This window comes from Nerophis ophidion, linkage group LG11, assembly GCF_033978795.1.
Source record: "Nerophis ophidion isolate RoL-2023_Sa linkage group LG11, RoL_Noph_v1.0, whole genome shotgun sequence".
Classification (NCBI taxonomy): Eukaryota; Metazoa; Chordata; class Actinopteri; order Syngnathiformes; family Syngnathidae; genus Nerophis; species Nerophis ophidion.
Genome location: NC_084621.1, coordinates 42,613,746 through 42,631,977, shown reverse-complemented (window position 1 = coordinate 42,631,977; position 18,232 = coordinate 42,613,746). Strand labels below are relative to the sequence as shown.

The following is an 18,232-nucleotide window of genomic DNA, read 5'->3' as shown; positions in this document are numbered from 1 at the left end:
GTCTAAATTTGCGAATGCCTAATGCAGAAAAGGTGTTACAGATTATAGATGTGTGTGTTTGTTGAACATCGCAAAACCCCACAGGTAGGTGAGCATGATTCAAAATTCATGTGGGGGAGAAATTAGTGTTTCCATGGGCACATAATGCCGGTAGTACACGCAAAATCCTCATTTAAATAGGGCAGTCTGCGCCACTTCTGCACTTATCATTTGTACATACAGTCTTAGTAGATCACATGCAACATGCCCACTGATAATAAACACAATTTTACAGTTTGCACAAGCTTTTTAGTACTTATTTGGATCTTAATAGATCAGGTCTTTTGAGTTTGAACAGTTTCATAAACTGAATTGTATCAGTACATTGTTTGACTAATTTGCTTAATCCATTCCATAATTGAATTTCACATACTGGTACGCTAAATTTCTTAAGTGTTGTACATCCATCCATCCATTTTCTACCGCTTATTCCCTTTCGGGGTCGCGGGGGGCGCTGGCGCCTATCTAAGCTATTTTAACCTAAAGAACAATTGTTATACATTCACGGGTAGAAGGTTATAGTTTACTTAGTGCATATTTCTAGCGGTTTGCAAATTCCCCAAAATAATTGAATTAATTATCCTGAACTTTTTTGTAATTACATGTACTTTTATGTTTTACTCTGAAACACGTTAATTCACTTTTCATTATTATGTGAGAAGTAGGTTTATAATCCGAACAACTTGGATATTAAAATGTGTCTGGAAATTGGATTGTTTGACTTTACAACGTGCGTTGTATGTACCGGTAATATTTACCAATGAAGAACTCTTAAGTGGGAACCTCCAATGTGTTGGCTGGTGTCATCTGTCAAAATTAGATTTATTCTTTGCATACACAATGTCGTTACAGTGTTCCTTTCATGGTTGTTTTGTCTGTTTCCTCTCCATCGCTTTGAAGTCGAGTGGAACCGTAATGTATTATGCATTTTGATGGCACCAAAGCAAGCAGTGGGAATGAAATATAGGCAATTAGAAAGCCACAATGCACATTCCATCGAGTTAGAAAGAGCCTGCTTGATGATTTAAAGCGATATTGGGGTTGATTCAAGGCTACGTTATCTGCTGAGAAAACAGCTTTACGTTAGATTTACATTCTGGGAATCTCCAACATTAAATAATTCTATGGAAAAAAAGTGATTTGTGATACCCAGTAGATTTATTTAAAGTCAATTGATATTGCTTACTACAGAGGCCAGTTTGTTCACCAGTGTAACTAAGTTCACTGGATTGTTTCCCCCATCTTTAGTGTGACCCAAAAATGTAGCAGCTTAAACATATCTCATCAATTTAATTCATAACATGGTACAAGGACTGTTGAACACATTTATCTACAGTTTTATATGAAGCAGTTTGTACTTTTGTATCAAGGCATAAAGGGCAACTGCACTTTTTCGGGGGAATTTGGGCTATCGTTCACAATCATTATGAAAGATATGGCGACAGACATTTTTTTTTTTTCATGCTTTCTAAATATTGATTGATTAAAACTTTTATTAGTAGATTGCACAGTTCAGTACATATTCCGTACAATTGACCACTAAATGGTACAAACAAATACGTTTTTCAACCTGTTTCAGTCGGGGTCCGTGTAAATCAATTCATGGTACAAATATATACTATCATCATAATACAGGGACTTCACGGAGGCAGAGGGGTTAGTGCGTCTGCCTCACAATACAAAGTTCCTGAGTAGTCCTGGGTTCAATCCCGGGCTCGGGATCTTTCTGTGTGGAGTTTGCATGGGTTCCCTCTGGGTACTCCGGCTTCCTCCCACCTCCAAAGACATGCACCTAGGGATAGGTTGATTGGCAACACTAAATGGTCCCTAGTGTGTGAATGTGAGTGTGATTGTTTTCTGTCTATCTGTGTTGGCCCTGCGATGAGCTGGTGACTTGTCCAGGGTATACGACGCCTTCCGCCCGATTGTAGCTGAGATAGGCACCAGCGCCCCCCGCGATCCCAAAGGGAATAAGCGGTAGAAATGGATGGATGGATCATTAAATAAACATAAATAAAAGTCTGCTTACATCGGTGCCAAGGGGAGCTCCTCTATTCCGCCCATAAAATCCGATAAACAACCATTTGAAAAGCACCAACAATACTCCATTTAGATTGCGTGACTTGAATATTAACCAAGTATTAATTATATTAATATTATAAGCCCTGCTTCCTGTAAGTTTAGTGTAGATCATAAATAATGCCTCTCACCTGGACAGAAGGTGGTTGTTGATATAATCTGACAAGTTGGGACATGTTGACAGACATTTAGGACCTGGAACCGGCGAGGACAATCATTCACAATCCTTATGCGAGACAAACACACATACGTTTTTTAAGCATTGTAACTTGTAAATAAACATTAGCAAATGTCCGTTAGCAATGAAGCCAATGGGAGTTGCTCTATTGCGTTTATTAAGAGCTCTAAAAAACATAAAACAGCCTCCATCAACGTTTTATATACAAACCCCGTTTCCATATGAGTTGGGATATTGTGTTGGATGTAAATATAAACGGAATACAATGATTTGCAAATCCTTTTCAACCCATATTTAGTTGAATGCACTACAAAGACAAGATATTTGATGTTCAAACTCAAATTTTTTTTTTATTTTATTTTTTTGCAAATAATAATAAACTTAGAATTTCATTGCTGCAACACATCCCCTGCGACCCCAAAAGGAATAAGCAGTAGAAAATGGATGGATGGATGGGCTGCAACACATGCCAAAGTAGTTGGAAAAGGGCATGTTCACCACTGTGTTACATCACCTTTTCTTTTAAAAACACTCAATAAACGTTTGGGAACTGAGGAAACTAATTGTTGAAGCTTTGAAAGTGGAATTCTTTCCCATTCTTGTTTTATGTAGAGCTTCAATCGTTCAACAGTCCGAGGTCTCCGCTGTCGTATTTTACACTTCATAATGCGCCACAAATTTTCGATGGGAGACAGTTCTGAACTGCAGGCATGCCAGGAAAACACCCGCATTTTTTTTTTACGAAGCCACGCTGTTGTAACACGTGCTGAATGTGGCTTGGCATTGTCTTGCTGAAATAAGCAGGGGCGTCTATGAAAAAGACGGCGCTTAGATGGCAGCATATGTTATTCTAAAACCTGTATGTACCTTTCAGCATTAATGGTGCCTTCACAGATGTGCAAGTTACCCATGCATTGGGCACTAATGCACCCCCATACCATCAAGGATGCTGGCTTTTGAACTTTGCGCCGATCACAGTATGGATGGTTCGCTTCGCCTTTGGTCCGGAAGACACAATGTCAAATATTTCCAAAAACAATTTGAAATGTGGACTAGTCAGACCACAGAACACTTTTCCACTTTGCATCAGTCCATCTTAGATGATCCCGGGCCCAGACAAGCCGGCGGCGTTTCTGGATGTTGTTGATAAATGGCTTTCGCTTCGCATAGTAGAGCTTTAACTTGTAATTACAGATGTAGCGACAAATTGTATTTAGTGAAAGTGGTTTTCTGAAGTGTTCCTGACCCCATGTGGTGATATCCTTTAGAGATTGATGTCGGTTTTTAATACAGTGCCATCTGAGGGATCGAAGGTCACGGTCATTCAATGTTGGTTTCCAGCAATGCCGCTTACGTGGAGTGATTTCTCCAGATTCTCTGAACCTTTTGATGATATTATGGACCGTAGATGTTGAAATCCCTAAATTTCTTGCAATTGTACTTTGAGAAACGTTGTTCTTAAACTGATTGACTATTTGCTCACGCAGTTGTGGACAAAGGAGTGTACCTCGCCACATCCTTTCTTGTGAAAGACTGAGCATTTTTGGGAAGCTGTTTTTATACCCAATCATGCCACCCACCTGTTCTCAATTAGCCTGCACACCTGTGAGATGTTCCAAATAAGTGTTTGATGAGCATTACTCAACTCTATCAGTATTTATTGCCACCTTTCCCAACTTCTTTGTCACGTGTTGCTGGCATCAAATTCTAAAGTTAACGATTATTTGTCAGCGGCGGCGGTGATGACCAAGAAGAACGCGGAGTTGGTATATAATTACATTGGCGGAGTTACAATGCATAGTAGGCTACCACCACCTACTGCACCGGAGTTGTAACTACAAGCTCCATTCACAGACAGAGTCCCATTGCTTTCATGAGTGGTCGAGCGAGTCAAAAAACCCCCAAAAAATAATAATAATAAATACTTTTTTTTTTTTTTTAATCTATTCGTGGCGGGCCGCCACAAATAAATGAATGTGTGGGAAACCCTGCTCCTCTTGACAAAACTGGTGCAGTTCAGCAAAATGTGTGGGTTTTCTGAGATGGACTTGTTTCTTCAGCATTGTCCACACATATATGTCAGGACTTTGGGAAGGCCATTCTAAAACTTTAATTCTAGCCTGATTTAGCCATTCCTTTACCACTTTTGACGTGTGGGTTGGGGTCATTGTTCTTTTGGAACACCCAACTGCGCCCAAGACCCAAACTCCGGGCTGATGATTTCAGGTTGCCCTGAAGAATTTTGAGGTAATCCTCCTTTTTCATTGTCCCATTTAAAGCACCAATTTCATTGGCAGCAAAACAGGCCCAGAGCATATTACTACCACCAACATGCTTGATGATAGGTGTGGTGTTCCTGGAATTAAAGGCCTCACATTTTCTTCTCCAAACATATTGCTGAGTATTGTGGCCAAACAGCTCAATTTTTGTTTCTTTTGACCACAGAACGTTCGTCTAGAAGGTCTTATCTTTGTCCATGTGATGTCAGATGAAACACTTTTCAGTATACCCATGATAAATTCATAAGAAAAAAAACTTAATGAATGTTTTTGTGACCAACAAATGTGTTCCGATCACTCTATCACAAAAAAATAAGAGTTGTAAAAATGATTGGAAACTCAACAAAGCCATGACATTATGTTCTTTACAAGTGTATGTAAACTTTTGATCGCGACTGTGTGTGTGTGTGTATATATATATATATATATATATATATATATATATATATATATATATATATATATGAAATGTAGTAATAGGCACATAATAACATGTAATATTAACGTATTTTGGGTCATTTTAAACATACATCGGCGCATTAATTTTACAGACACATCACAACGTTCACTATTTCCTTGAACAACAACTACTAATAATTGCAGACTTCATGAGAGATAAATAGACTACTTTGGACACAAACAATGATCCAGAAGCTTACATTTTTGAGCCTAAAGTTACATAGAACGATTTACAAGTTTTAGAATTTGTGTGCTAAACAGATCCAGTTTTAGTGAAACACAAGCATCATGCCGCATTACTGCTAAGTGCTAAACAAGAAATACAAACTACAAACAAAATAAAACAATCACTTACTATACAATGTCTGCTCTGACTAGGTTGCCAACTAATGGGATATTCATATATTCCCATTTAGATGAAGAATTAAAGGCCTACTGAAACCCACTACTACCGACCACGCAGTCTGATAGATTATATATCAATAATGAAATCCTAACATTGCAACACATGCCAATACGGCCGGTTTAGTTTACTAAATTACAAATTTAAATTTCTCGCGGAGTTTCTTGTTGAAAACGTCGCGGAATGATGACGCGTATGATGACACGTGCGCCTGACGTCTCGAGTTTGAGGGGACATAATAGCGCAGCCCCACTAGCGACTAAAAGGCTTCTCTTCTCATCGCGCAATTATACAGTATTCTGGACATCTGTGTTGCTGAATCTTTTGCAAATTGTTCAATTAATAATGGAGAAGTCAAAGTAGAAAGATGGAGGTGGGAAGCTTTAGCCTTTAGCCACACAAACACACGGTGTTTCCTTGTTTAAAATTCCCGGAGGTGAAGCTTTATATAGATCAGAGCGGTCAAGCGAACATGGATCCCGACCACTTGTCAACCAGCAGGTTTTGGTGAGAAAATTGTGGTAAAAAGTCACCTCTTACCGGAGATCAGCGGAACTTCTGTCGTGCTGCTGCTGCCGTGACTAATTCCCTCAGAGACTGGCGTTAGGACACCCGTGGACACACCCCTCCGACTATCAAGTACTATACAATCTCACTAAAACACTAGCAACACAATAGAAAGATAATGGATTTCCCAGAATTATCCTAGTAAACGTGTCTAAAAACATCTGAATCGCTCACAATTCAATCACCTTTTTTTTTTTTTTTTTCTAGTCCTTCGCTATCAATATCCTCAGCAGCGAATCTTTCATCCTCGCTCAAATTAATGGGGAAATTGTCGTTTTCTCGGTCCGAATAGCTGTTTTTGTTGGAGGCTCCCATTATAAACAATGTGAGGATGTGAGGAGCCCTCACACGGGTGACGTCATCGTCTGCGACTTCCGGTAAAGGCAAGGCTTTTTTATTAGCGACCAAAAGTTGCGAACTTAGGCAATATCGCAAAATGATCAAGTATGACACATAGAATGGACCCGCTATCCCCGTTTAAATAAGAAAATCTCATTTCAGTAGGCTTTTAATCATAATCTTCACAAAGGGCTAAAAAAAAAAAAAAGTTGCCACAAACGTCTTTTCCTATCTTTCTCGCCATCTCCATGTATAAAGTGAATGTCAAAATCTATCAACTTATCAGCGTATGGCAACAACCTTCTATTATATTATATATTACATGTCATATTTTATTAATTAAAATGCATTAAAAAAGAAGAAAACATATGAATTTTTGCCTTACATAGTGATTGTAAATGAAAAAAGTGCAGTGTACCAAGTTAAGTCTTTTGAGATGAGAGCTGTCTTTTGATTAATTGCTAATGTTACTTCTACAAAGATCTACTACTGCTATTACTAATGCTTAAGGGGGACAAATTATGATTTTTTTTCTACATTTAAATCACTTCATTGTAATCTACATAACATGTAATGGTGGTATTTAACAGACCATCCAAGCCGCTTTCTAACTGTCTCTTCACAATAGGCCCTTTTAAACCACAGGAACGTTTTTAGGAACTTCCTCACTTCCCCGGTTAATAAAGTTCCCCCTGTGTTTCCACCATAAACTACCCAGGTAGATTTAGTTCTTATAGAAACATTTAAGAGTTTCTCATAGCAAGGTGAGACCTTTCCAAGCAACCAGGGACCTTTGTCGGAGGCGGGCTGTGCTTTCGAACGCTGATTGGTTGAACACAGTTGGGGGCGTTCCTTAAACTTCTCTTCCGAACACACGGACGCCAATAGAACATACGCGATGACTTTCTTATTTCTTATTTCAAACTTGACAATGGAGAGAAAGAAGAACGAAATGAGTTTTCGAAATGATGGAACTTTTGTGGGGCATCTTTGTGCTGAAAAACACTGATCAGTGGAACTATTTTGGAGTGTTTTTACTCAGCAGTAGTCTTTAAACTATGTGCAGTTTAATGTTGTTTACTATTTTTACGAACTTAATTTTGATACGTGAAGCTACTCAAAGTGGGTGGACTCTTTTAAACTTATTTTACGAAAGTGTATGAAGCCAGACTCAAATCAGCGACCCCAGATGCTTACTGCTAAGGCTTCATTGGATAAATGTGGAAAAAAGGGGGGCAGCACACAAATATTAACTATTTACTTTATTACATGTTGTTTGGTTAGAGTGTCCACCCTGAGATCGGTAGGTCGTGAGTTCAAACCCCGGCTGAGTCATACCAAAAACTATAAATTGGGACCCATTACCTCCCGGCTTAGCACTCAGCATCAAGGGTTGGAATTGGGGGTTAAATCACCAAAAATTATTCCCGGGCGTGGCGACCGCTGCTGCTGACTGCTCCCCTCACCTCCCAGGTGGTAAGGGTGATGGGTCAAATGCAGAGGATAATCTCACCACACCATGTGTGTGTGTGTGTGTGACAATAATTGGTACTAAAAAGTAAGTCAGTGACATTCCATTTGTGTAGTTGTTAGCCTCAAACCAAGTCATCAGAATGATAATGCTAACAAGCTAACGCTAAAGCTGATGTGTTCATGTCTGCGTGAAATGAAACCTGACATTTATTATTTATGCATTGTTATTTACAGCTGAAATGAATCACAAGGAATTGCCTGATCCTCATGAATTCATCATTTACTGAGAGGTCGACTTTCTGACTGTTGGATATCGCGGACAAAAGCCTAAATTTTTTAAGAACAATTTGGTACACTTTGTTTTATAAATCATATCATTTTGTATATTATTGCATTGTATTTTAATTACTTACTTTTTAGTAATGGAATTGAGACCTAATTGTTTTTGTTTATTAACATGGTATCAGTATAGAAATATAGTAGACCACTCCTCCATACGTCCTCAGCTTAATTTGTATAAACGTCCCTGAAATGTGGTGAAAACACAAACCACACACTTCTACAGAAGCCTATAGATCCAGAAACCAGAGGTTTAAGGAACCAAAAGTTTGGTGGAAAGGGGCCCAATAAAGGGCCTTATTTACGTGCCGAGACCCTCCGCCAATCCAAGCCCCTTTCGACTGCGTCTCCACCCCGTCAGCCATGTGATAGTTTTTAGCGCTTCCATTTTGAGTCAAGTGACAATATATAAGCTACTTTTTATTAAAAATTGCAACAGCGGAGGATGCATGTGCATGTACATGCCAGACTGAATAATGTTTCCTTGTTTGTTCTTTGTACAGGTCTGGATCAGTGCATTGCATTCTGTTTGCAGTGTGCTTAGCACCTCCATGCAGCATTACCTTCATATGCTGGCTGTCTCTTTCTCTTTGGCATTTATTGAAGAATGGCACTCCTTTTTCCTCTCCCTTATCTTGCCTGCTCGCTTCTTTGTTTTGTCTTATCTTAACTTACTTGTAGCCTCTTATTGCAATGCTTTCCAAAATCTAAACAATGGAATTGATCAACTGGCATCACAACGAAATTGGCAAGATCTTGGGTTCGGGGGAACCTGCCTGTCCGATGGAAGAGTTGTTTTGCTGGACACACAACTGACTCCTGTGAGACGCGTAGTCTCACGTACCTAGCGACCCTTTCAGTCGAGGACGATGAAGATATCTACCAATTCGGAACCATGATAACAGGACATCTGCTGATTGGAGTAAGCGTTGTCCTGATGTATATAATGTCAGCTTTTCAAAGTACCCTAAAGCTGCCACAATTGATTGAAGGATGCAGGCAGAGCTCCAGGCACTTAGACTTTTGTGATTTTGGACTAAATTGCAAACTTGACAACATCTGGGAGACGCCGTCTGCTCTAGGTGGTGAAGCATGATGAATTTTAAGGAGCAAACAGACAGAGTGAAAATTTTAAATTTGTTTTCACTCGCTCAAACACAAACATTCAAATCTAGATTGATTTCCTTGGCTGCAAGCGACGTGACAAGGTCGTTGCTTCGAGACTCTCCGACAGGACAGTGCAGCAAAGGTGCAAAAAACTTCTTCCCTGTTTCTCATTGACTGTGGTTTGTTGACTTTTGTTGGACTGACTGGCTGCGTTATCGCCTTTGTGAGAGCACCAGGGTCGTAGAACAGAGACACGCTGCAGGCTTACAAACACATACATTCGCGGAAAATACGCGTCTCACGCACACACTTATCCCATCACCTATCCCATACCTTCGACACATCAACCCACGTGGTATGATGGAAAACGGAGTAGTAAACCTTGTGGCTGGCAGCTTCGGGCCGAATGCCCGCCTCCTCACCATTCAAGTCTCGAGTTGTATGTCGCAATATGTACGTGTGCTTTGCTATCAAGTTTTTTTTCCTCACCCCAGACCAACGTTCCCTCTAAGGTACGCGCCTGTGCAATTGCAGACTGCTCACGCGTACTCTGAGCACGGCAAATGTAGGCCATACAAAATCGAATAAAAAGATAATCAGATAACAGTGTGCACGTCTGCCGTCGCTCACAGGTGTGCCACTGAATGCTCAAAGAGTTTTGGTGTTTGCTCACACATATGAAAAATTGGAGGGAAAATTGCCCCAGACTGGTACGCCGCCCCCATAAGAGCCCAGTCTGAAATCGACTTTTTGTTTTTCCTCATCCTCCCCCCGCCGAAAGCAGCGATCCATCAGCGTTCCTTTTGTTTCCCCGTACAATGTGTGTCTACTCTTGAACGGGTTTTTGCTGAAAATGTTATTTTGTTTTACTTGGTCAACGACAATAAAGATCCTTCTTTCCTTCCAAGCTGTACCTGTTTTGTTTTATTTATGCTACTTCTACAATTGTAGTGTTTTGTTCACTCCCTAGCTGCACTAGCTTCCTTTTGTCCATAAATATACTTTTTACCTGCATTACGCCTGCCGTCTCTGTATCTTGTGGTCACGCTGAAAGCAACTCAGTCATTTCTTGAAACAATAATTATTTAATATATAATGGCGAACACAGCAGTACATTCTATTGTATTGCAGTTCATACAAGATTTCGAAAAGTTGTTTTTTTCTTTTAAAAGGCATGTTACATGTTAATTTTGTGCTGTTTTTTGAGAGAGTTCAAGTGCCAATCAAAATGATTTTAATTCATTTCTCTGGGCTGTGTTGAGTTAGGTCGGGGGTCTGTAACCTTTACCACCCAAAGAGTCATTTTGACCCGTTTCACAAAATAAAAAAAACAATGGGAGCCACAAAACTCTTTTGAAATTTAAAATGAAAAAACAATGCATATACGGAGTTTTTTTTTTTTTTTTTTGCTTTCTGCTATGTATTAACCAGGGGTCTCAGACACGCGGCCCGCACGTTAATATGAAAATGTAATGTTAGCGCGGCCCGCGAGATTTTAAGTAATGCCGTTTGACAGTATCACACTTGCCAACCCTCCCAAACTTTCCGGGAGGCTCCCGGAATCCAGAGCCACTATTCACGCGAATGTTTGCTGAATGTTGGCCTTCAACATTAATACAGGCGTTCCATGAAGGCACTGCCTTTACAACTCTCTACAACATGTACAAATATCTAGCACAGCCCAGCCACGAGTCCTTGAACACACTCAGACGACTGCAATGCATACTTGTTCAACAGCCATACAGGTTACACTGAGAGTTGTGATATAATAAACTTTAACACTCTTATTAATGTGCCACACTGTGAACCCACACCAAACAAGAATGACAAACACGTTTCTGCAGAACATCCTCACTGTAACACAACATAAACACAACAGAACAAATACCCAGAATCCCATGCATCCCTAACTCTTCCGGGCTACATTATACACCCCCGCTTGCACCAAACCCCCCACTCCGGTAATCTCTCTGGACAATCGGGGGTGTCGGCAATTATGCAGCTGAGCCACATTAGAGTGATCAAAGAACCGCATGCAGCTCCAGAGCCGCGAGTTGCCGACCCCTGAGTTAGGTGCTTTGAGTTAAGAGCTATGTCACACAACTAATTAGGCTTGTAAGGTGAGGTACTGCTGTACTTTCCTAAAATAAAGCTGGTGGTCTGATGCATTACAAATACAAATACCTATTGATCCACAAAGGGGTGGTGAAGGAGAAAAGGATGAAGAAAAGGAGAAGAGAGGATGGTAAAGGTCAAAGGAGTTGTTGGCGTCATACCTTTTTTTAGGAATACTTTTGTTGCCCATATAAGTGGGGACTATAGTGGAGGTACCAGAGGACACAATGATATACCAGTCACAGGCTCAAGGACTGTCATTACCTGAGGGAAAAGAAGCAACATGCGAGTTAGGGCAAGGAATGCTTACACGGGCGCTGATCTTGAAATGGCCTGACCGATCGATGACATTAAGCTCCCTGTGAACGAGAGAAATCAATATGTTTTTAGAGGCAAAGCGGGCTGCATGTGGCGTGTGCATGTGGCTACATCGATGGCCACATACACAAGTCAAAGCTGTTAGCTCGCAAGTCTAACGCTTATATCAACACACAAACGTGTTTGAAGCACAGTCGTAATAATAATGTGTTTGAGCTGCAAAATTGTCATACCAACAAGGGGATTTCAAAATAGAGCTTGTTGACATGCATGGGTTGAAACACAAGAAAATAAATAAGCTGACAAACGAACCGAATGACCTGTGAGTCTTTGAGAAAATTAATTGCTTATTTAAAGACTCTGTAATGCAATCAGCCTTACGGTGAAGGAGGCCTCTGGTGGCTCAGTTCAAGAGATGGAGAGGGTAATAAAGTAAATAAAAGGAAACTAAACCGTCACACCAATGCATGCAAGTACTTCTTTTCTTATTTCAAATTGGAAAATAATGAAATACAAGTTGTAGTTTAAAAGTAATTAAGCATGTCATTGTAAACTGAACAAAAAATTCAGACTTTTGACATAATTTCAGACATAAAAAATACAACATAATTGAAAATAAATAATACAAATTGGCTATGAATGACGTCCCACTGGGTGTGAGTTTTCCTTGCCCTTATGTGGGCCTACCGAGGATGTCGTAGTGGTTTGTGCAGCCCTTTGAGACACTAGTGATTTAGGGCTATATAAGTAAACATTGATTGATTGATTGATTGCTGAATACACATATACACATGCAAATACAATTTATTTTAGATATAAGTTAAAAGGGCATGCAGACTTTAACTCTTACACTCAAATATGAAGCAAGAAATGCCTCCTAAAGTGGTCATTAGTAACGTTTTGTTCTTTAAGATACAATGCACTTAAGATACATGTCACACACTTTAGGCAAAAAATAAATTTGTGATAAAACAAGTCTGCCCTCTAGTGGAATAGTAGAGTTTGTGAAGGTGGTTTCAACTCGTGTTTTCCCAAACATTATATAGCCAAGGCACGATGGATGGATGGACAAGTTTTACTTTAGAAAAGTCTCATGGCACGCCACCCAAATATTGTCTGATTGGCAATTATAATGGTTTAATATGTATCTTCTCAGTGGAAGCCTAGATTGTTGTACATGTCAATTAATATTGCTAGCATAAACAAAGATGCACTATTATTGAAGGTGTGAATTTTTGTGCACCTCAAGATCCAATTCTTGGGTTGACAATTCAATTCAGAATCAATTATTGATTCAACACGATTCTTGTAATAAAGTAATTGGTATTTGAATTTTCATAAAGTCTTTTTAAAATAGAGTTTGCTTTTGAAAAATTGTTTTTGTAAGTTTTATTTCCAAATCAATCTTATAAAAGAAAATAGGTCAAACCCAAGGCCAACTCAATCCCTTCTTTACAATACTTTTGTATTATTTACTATAATCATTGAATACAATTATTTGATAATAATAATATTTGTTTAAAAAAGAAAAGCAAAAATTACTAAGACCAACAGTTTTAGCTCAGGGGGCTAAAACTGGAGGAAAATATATTCCCGTGCTGGTTGGACTGCTAAAATCATGGCATGATAACTTAAAAATAAAGACAACTTCAGATTGCTTTGTCTTACTTTGGCCAAAAATAGAACAATCATATTCTGAAAATGTGACACGAACTTACATTTTGTCTCAGTGTATTTAAAAAGCCAGTTGTAGGCAGTTCACCAGTAAAAACATGTTTTGTGTTTCTTCAAACACACCACAGCACATATATTTATTACCATTCAATTATTACAATTATAATATAAACAAAACAATCATCAAAATGACTCCAGAGCTGAAATCAAGGTAACATAACTACACATTTAACCAATGTGAACGTGGTAGATTTAAGCATGACACCCATGCTTTATGCGTGATTTAAAAGGGGAACCGCACCTTTTTGGGAATTTTGCTTAACGTTCACCTCACTAAACGCAATGTTGAAAACAAGAAAGCATGTGACTTGACGAAACGGGGGGAAATTCAGAGAACTTGGAGCTCCAACTGCAAAATGTACATAAATGGAGGTCCACAAGCAAGACTCCTCGTTGTCATAGACATCAAGGATCTGGACGAGTATCAGAATTCCAAGCAACTACAACAACAACGATAATGGTGTCTGACGGAAAACAAACACTGACATTCGACTACAAAATTACAACGCTCCAAGAGATTACCGAACAAGATGATCTTACCCCAGATGCACATTCATCTACACTACATTCATAGAGCAACACAAATGATTGGTGAACAGAAAAGTACGGAACTGAAAACCTTCAGCAGTTTAGATTACAATAGCCTGGAATTAGATAAGGATAAAGATCGAGACACATTTTTTTTCTTTCACACCAGGAATAATTGTTTTTTATTATACAGACAAACAAGATAACGGAAACAATAAAATGGACAAAAAACTCCCAATTATTCATTTAAACAGAAGTTTGTATGCAAACCACAACAAAGTGAAACATATTTTGGAACAATTCAACAAGCCTTTCCAAGTTATTGTTCTCTCAGAAACATGGATGGATGCTAAGAAAGGAATGGATTTTGACCTGGAAGGATATGAACTAAACTATATCAACAGAACCAACAAGAACGGAGGAGGAGTATCTGTGTACGTGAACCTAAACTACAACGTGGTGAAAAATATGTCACTAGCTATTAATCCTATCTTAGAATGTATAACCATTGAAATACAGTATGTCATGAAAAAATTTAATATGTACTGATCAGTTGTAAATATAGATCACCTAAATCAAACTGATATGTTTCAGAACTGGATTAAGGCAATTTTTACTGAAATCTGTCAAAATATAACTGTCTTATGTGGAGACTTCAACATTGACCTCTTGAACGCTAACAAACAAAAGCCCAAAGATCACTTTATTGACACAATGGATAGCCTGAGTTTATATCCTAAAATCCGAATGCCAGGCAGAATCTCAGGAAACAGCGCCACACTTATTAATATTAATACTAATAATTTTGATAATAATACCATAAGTTGCTTGCTAATATCCGGCATTAGTGATCGTTCGCCAGTTTTCATAATTTATGACGGAAACTACAAGTAGAGGAACATTGATGACAGAAAGTATATGGACTGAACAAAGTATGACAACTTTCAAAAATGATCATAGAAAACAAAGTTTGGACAAAGAATACAGTGAAAATTATGTAGATGATGCATATGGTATTTATTTTTAAAGCTTCAAAATCCTTTACGACAAAGACCATCCATTGAAACAACTTAGTAAGAAGCAAACAAAAAATAATCAACCATGGATGACAAAATTAAAAATGCTCGTAACAAGAAGAATATGTTATATAGAACATTTAGGAACAAGTCAACTAGCAAATTACGAACATTTAGAAAATAATATTATAGTTAATTATTGGACCAGAACAAAAACAATATTAGAGCATCATGGGGAATCCTAAACAGCATTTTTGAAAATGGTGCTAAGAAGGATTATCCTAAATACTTCTCAGATGGAAATGTAAAAAATGACAATATGAACAAAGTAGTTGAGTAGCTTCAATAAGTACTTTGTGAACATTGGACCAAATCTAGAGGAAAAGATTCCAGATCCCGAGTCAGTTGAGGACTTGAATGACACTATAGACAGAAACCCCAACTCTATGTTCCTCGAAGGATTGTCAATTGAGGAAATAAGCAATGTTGTAAAAAAAGGTAAATCCCAAACCTAAACTGATTGTAACTGATATGATATGGAAACAATAAAAACCTTTAACATATATCAGCAACCTAACAATTCAAACAAGCAAATTCCCAGATAAAATGAAAATAGCAAAAGTCTTACCAATTTATAAGACCAGTTTACAAAGTACAGACCTGTTTCTCTATTTCCAGAATTTCCTAAAAAATTTTTAAAAATGTTTAACAACATATTGGACAAATTCATGAATGAAAATGGAACACTCACAGACAACCAATACGGATAAAGAGCCAACATCTCAACATCAATGGCATTAATCGAAAAACCGGAAAATATCACCAATGCAATAGATAGCAAAAAATGTGCTGCTACAGTGTTTATGGATTTAACAAAAGCATTTGACACAATTAATTACAACATTGTATTAACAAATTAGAAAGGTATGGAATGGGAGACTTGGTCTTGAACTGGGTTAGAAGCTACTTAACCGACAGGAAGCAGTACGTGAAGATTGGCAAACACTTCTACAGAGTTGAAAATATTTTGTGGTGTACCTCAGGAATCAATACTTAGACCAAAATTGTTCAATTTTTGAGGAGAGAACACACAGAAGCTAATACAAATAATGATAGAAGAAACGAACAAATTAAAAAGATGGTTTGACAAAAACAGACTATCTTTGAATCTCAGCAAAACTAAAATAATGATATTTGGTAACAGTAGAAGGGAAAGTCAAACACAAATACAAATAGAAGGATAAAGTGTAAGTGTTACCACCTGGTCACATATCTGCAAAGGTTGTGTCTCCCAGAAAGCAGCTTGCAGGTAAGGATGCTTGTTTAATTCCAGTACGAGCCACAAAAACATACAGGGCATTAGCTTTGCGTGAAACTAACTAGGGGGACAACTTTGAACAAGAAAGTGTAGCAATGCGGATGTGTAACTTTCGCGTAGAGTAAATAATCACAGGACAAGCCAAGGAGGGACCAGTCAGAACAGTGGTGTCATGAGGGCGGTTCTCCTGCCTTTTTTTTCCCTGTGTCTGCAAGTCTCTCCTTGGTCGTCAGTTGCAGGTGTGCTGCCAGCCATCCGAGCCCACCTGCACCTAATCAACGACCTGACTTAAACCCTGGATCTCCACCCAGCCAGCGCCAGTTCGTCCATTGCTTGTGGTACACTCTAACCTGAACGCTATCATTCTGACCTTTGCTCTGAACCTTTTTTGATTCCTGTTTTTGTATTTCCTCAGATGCTGAACAGACTTTTTACCCTGTGTTCCTGGAGCTGACATTCGTTACTCTTAAGTTATTTTCTCCAGTGATTTTTTGTTATTAAATAGACTTTTTACTGATCCGCAATTGGATTCCTTGTTTGAAACCTTAACAAGTAGGTTGGTAAATATGCAAAAATCTGGTGAAAAAAATGCGACTGACTCTGGTGGAAAAAAAACGGGTGAAAATTCAGGATCCATGGCACGATTGCGTTATGTAGAATGTTGTGTTGTATTGGACCGCTTTATATCAATCTTTGAGTGTATTATGGCTTCCTTTGATAATGATATATATATCACAATATCTAATTTGATAAGTAAATGAAAAATGGTCTGTATTTATATCGCGCTTTAACATTATATATAATATACCTTTTATATTATACATCACAGTCACACACACATTCACTCAGTGATGGCGGAAGCAGCCATGCAAGGCACTAACAACGACCAGGTGAAAGGTGGGTTTAAGTGTCTTGTCCAAGAACAATACGGCCATGACTAGGATGGCAGAAGATGGATTCGAACCAGGAACCCACAAGTTGTTGGCACGGTCGCTCTACCATGTGAACCACGCCACGCCATGATAATAGAATCATTTCAAAACGGGTTACAAAGACTCCTAATTTAGCTGCTGACATATGCAACAACATATTGCGTCATTTTGTTGTATTATTTTCTGTATTATTCGTCTACTTGCTAATTTACTGTTAATGTCTGGGTAATTTCTGTTGAATAGAATAGAATAGAATAGAATAGAGTTTTATTTTCATTATTGCAATGAACAGGTTCAAAGAACAACGAAATTGGAGCAGCTCCTCCTAAGGTGCATATACAATATGGTAGTATAAATAGTAAAAAAAAAAAAAGAAAGAAAAAAAGATAGAGATGACAGATGCATCTATGTATATGTATCCACACAGATGCATATCTGCATGCATATGAATACATATACACACATACATAAACTGTATGTGTGTATATGTGTGTAACTGTTGTTACGTGGTTCTACTTACACTCCTGTTAGAAGTGAATAAACACGTTTTGTTGTAGTTTGGACAGTAGTTTTGGGTGATACTAGAAATTTGGGTATCAAGCCAAGTAGTTACAGGGCAATATTAATCATACCTGTAGGAGCCATTTTAGGCATCCTTATTTTGAGTTGGCACTACTTTCTTTTGTCACTAGGTGGCGGGCTTTTTGGTTGAGCAGTGCAGGGGGGAAGGCATATATACAAGCACAGGTGAGCTGATTAGGAAGGACTCAGGTGTGGGAGCACAAACCGTTCTTACCAATGGCAGACAACAACAGCAGACAACAGCACACAGCAACAGGCAGGAAAGACAGGAGAACATATGGCACAATGTCCCTACAATAATCCATGGTATGTTTCATTCACCCTGCAAGTTAATTAATAAATATGCATTAACTGAATTTCTGGCTGGACCTCACTCCATTGCAATGTTTGCTGCTGCGTAGGATCACTCCCTCAAACCTGTTGAGTA

At 38.6% G+C, this 18,232-nt stretch overlaps 1 long non-coding RNA gene across 2 annotated transcripts in view; it reads right to left on the bottom strand.

Moving 5' to 3' along the window:
* Positions 1-16,481, bottom strand: part of LOC133562127 (uncharacterized) — a 78,519-nt gene extending 62,038 nt beyond the window's left edge. For both annotated transcript variants that reach the window (XR_009808842.1, XR_009808841.1), the window contains exons 1-2: positions 16,235-16,481; positions 11,539-11,641 (exon numbers count right to left, since the gene is read on the bottom strand). This is a non-coding gene — a long non-coding RNA (uncharacterized LOC133562127). The remainder of the gene's footprint in view (positions 1-11,538; positions 11,642-16,234) is intronic.
* Between the last annotated feature and the right edge of the window lie 1,751 nt (positions 16,482-18,232).